General features: G+C 43.6%; 1 pseudogene; it reads right to left on the reverse strand.

The window, feature by feature from the left end:
* Positions 1-740: 740 nt before the first annotated feature.
* Positions 741-2,495, reverse strand: LOC146641347 (zinc finger MYM-type protein 1-like; annotated as a pseudogene).
* Positions 2,496-2,779: the final 284 nt, after the last annotated feature.

The raw sequence follows: 2,779 nt of genomic DNA on the forward strand, positions 1-2,779 counted from the left end.
GCAGAGGCACTACCTGAAATCTCAGAGAAGTAACAAGGAAATAACAGATTTAGATTTAGATATAAGCTCGAACACTCTGCAGTCATAATTATGATATTATAGTTGGAGTTGGAGCACGTGCAGTATATAATCACTGCATTGGCGGTCCTAGCCTGTTTGGCGCCCTGGGCGAACACTCTCTCTGGCGACTACCCCTAGTCCTAAAGTGTATATTTATTTTCTTACTCTACTTATATTTATTGTTTGTTTCCTTGCACTGCAACTGGAGCCTCGTCGTCTCGTCTCTCTATATACTGGACTGTATGTAGCAGAGATGACAATAAAGTTTACTTTGACTTCAGCAGCGAGCAGGCGCACCGAGGGCTCTTGCACTCACTTTTCGCGTATAGAATTTCGAAAAAACATCGGTGCAAATTATAAGTCTGTATCATAATGTCTGGTGTTTTTGTGTTTGTTGGTTTGTTTTTATTTTGTTGTATTTTGCGAGTTGGTTATTAGATGCTGCCAGGGGTGTCACTAGGTTTTAAGGACAGGGGGGGCTTAGCCCCCAAGAGATGCACACGACATGAACGAACGTAGTGAATGAGCACAAAATTTCACAAACAGAAAACAAAGACTGAGAAATTGTTTTCCTACTTTTTTGGACAGATTAAACATCCTAGGCCACCAATAGATCTATTGTTTTATTTCAGTCTGCTTTATAATACAGTACAACAAAAAAACAGAGGAAATGTGTTTGCTGCATCAATAACAAGAAAAAAACTGAAAATAAAAAAGTACATTTTTCTGGCTGCAATCACCAGTTACTTGGTGGGTGGAAGCATCAAAGAATGACGTCTGTTTTTAAGAGTGGCAAATCGGTCAATCACTCTGTTGTGACTCAGATGCTGAAGCGTGTCTTTTTCAATAGACATGACTGCAAGACTGTGAAGTCTTTTCTGACCCATTGTTTGACGCAGCCAGGAGTGCAGCCGACGCAGTGCACTAAAGGACCGTTCGCACGAGCAGCTGCTGACAGGCACTGTTAGGGCAACTTGGATGGTTGCCTTCAGAGAGGGAAACATGTCTGAATCAAGGAGGTTGTACACAGACAACATATTTTTGGGTGGACATCCAGCCTCTGTTTTCCGGGTAAGAAAGTTTCTGGCCACCAGAACCTCCTCTTTTTTCAGGTCAAGTCTGTAGTGCTTTGCAAGTTCATTCAAGTGTGGTTCACTCAAGAAGTTCTCAGATTTAGGACTGCATGCCTGGACGCCTTTTAGCAGCCCTGCATCTACACTGCAAAATCTTTGATCAAGCTCGCCAACCATCCGATCCACACAAGGGAAAAGTAACTCTCTTTTCAGTGTGTCTGAGTTGTTCAATTCAGTGCGTGAACCCACAGTTGCCTCCGGGACAAAATCCTCCATTTTCCTCTGTTTGTGCCTTGTCTTGGCACCTGGTTCAGGGATACTGTGGGTGTTACACAGGGCCTTGGTTTTCTCATACAGCTCTGTAGCAAATGCATCTGAGTGTTTGCCCTTAAGTGTGTCACACACAGCTTGTTTGCAGATAAAAGCTTCTGCCAGGTCTAAAGTCTCTTTCTGCAGGAATTTGTGGAGTCCTTCGGTTACAGACAGAATCGACTGAAACATCAGTAGTGCATAGACTGCTGAGAACTTGTAGAGCTTTGCTCTGAGACCAACAGCTATGGGGGATCTAATTGCAGATAGGCACTCCAAAATGGCAGGCAATGTCTCAAGAACTGCACTGATTGATCGCAACTGACATGCCCAGCGAGTGTTTGAAAGTTGCACAAGCTCAGTTTTTGTCAATCCAAGCTTTGCCTGAGTCTCCATGAACTTATGATGATTGACTAGGGAGGTGCTGAAGAAAGAATACACACACTCCAACAAGCTGAAAAGCTCCACAGCCTCTGGGACAGCCTTGCAAGTATTGCACAAAACCAGGTTGAGTTGATGAGCATAACAATGCACATAGATAGCCTCAGGATGGAGCCTTCTAAAATGTGCTTGTACACCTCCAGTGGAGCCACTCATAACGGCTGCACCATCATATGTTTGTGCTACACACTTAAGCTCTGCAAGACCATAGTTTTGGATCTGCTGCTGAATCTCATTTGCAATGGACTGGGCATCAAATGATTTTATCTCTGCAAGTGCAAGGAAACGCTCCTTCACTGCCCCCTCTGACACGTACCTGACACAAACAGCTAACTGCTCTGCCTTTTTATCCCTTGCCTCATCCACCATGATGGAATAGACTTTAGACTTTGTCATTTCAGATACAATGACACTAGTAACTTCCTAGGCACAACAGTCAATCATGTCATTCTGGGATGTTGGTGAGATATACTGTGCATTTGATGGGGGATTATGTTTTTGAAGAAAAGCATCAAACTCCTTCAAAAGCTCCATGCACGCAAGAAAATTCCCTCTGTTTGGGCTGTCTTCACCTTCATCATGACCACGAAAAGGGAGTCCCTGTCTCCCTAACATAGAGGTGACTGCAACAATTCGTCTGAGATACTCTCTTCTTTCGACTATCTCACTCACATTTGCAGTTGCTATCATCTGTGCAACGTTTCCCTGTTTGCTAGTTCCCTGGTAGCTTTTCCATGTAACAACACTGTCCTTATGTGTTTGTGCCATCTCATGCTTGCCAAAGATGACTAAAGCTTTCTTCCAGTTCTTGCAACCGTTACTGACCAAACTATCATGTTTGATGTTTTTGCCAAACACTCTACATGGGAAGCAGAAAGCTGCATTCTGGTTGACTG

The sequence above is a fragment of the Rhamphochromis longiceps genome, linkage group LG23 (assembly GCF_057381845.1).
Source record: "Rhamphochromis longiceps isolate RC_006_pf linkage group LG23, R_longiceps_female_GT1.1, whole genome shotgun sequence".
NCBI lineage: Eukaryota > Metazoa > Chordata > Actinopteri > Cichliformes > Cichlidae > Rhamphochromis > Rhamphochromis longiceps.